We start from the raw sequence: 360 nt of genomic DNA, 5'->3' as shown, positions 1-360 counted from the left end.
AAAAAAAAAAAAAAAAAGGGGTCCGTAGACCCCGGTCAAAAGAAATTGACCAAACATAACCGCCAGAGGCGGGTTGGAAGCTTCGCGTACCAATATAGTACAGAAACTGTATCAATAATAGCGTTAGTTGAAAGGAGTTGTGTTCCACAACGGTTTTCAATTTTGATGAGGGGTCCTTCGCGGCACTTGGGACCGTGTACAAAAACCCCCCCCCCCCCTCCCAGGCCACACTGGGGAGGGGTCAGGGTCCGGGATGTCGGCCCCGGGATAGCGCCGTGGACGGCGTCAGGGGGCGGAAAAGACGCACATGGCGAGTGGGAACAGCAAATGCAGCCGAGTGTGCGAGCAAAGCAAAAACAC

General features: G+C 53.6%; 1 non-coding gene across 1 annotated transcript; it reads right to left on the bottom strand.

Moving 5' to 3' along the window:
* Positions 1–17: 17 nt before the first annotated feature.
* On the bottom strand, positions 18–129 carry Tc00.1047053478847.10. The gene has a single exon (XR_008254893.1). It is a non-coding gene; the product is annotated as a spliced leader RNA (transcript).
* Positions 130–360: the final 231 nt, after the last annotated feature.

The sequence above is a fragment of the Trypanosoma cruzi genome (assembly GCF_000209065.1).
Source record: "Trypanosoma cruzi strain CL Brener chromosome Unknown tcruzi_1047053478847, whole genome shotgun sequence".
NCBI classification, from domain to species: Eukaryota; Euglenozoa; class Kinetoplastea; order Trypanosomatida; family Trypanosomatidae; genus Trypanosoma; species Trypanosoma cruzi.
This window is presented reverse-complemented; position numbering and strand designations above follow the sequence as displayed.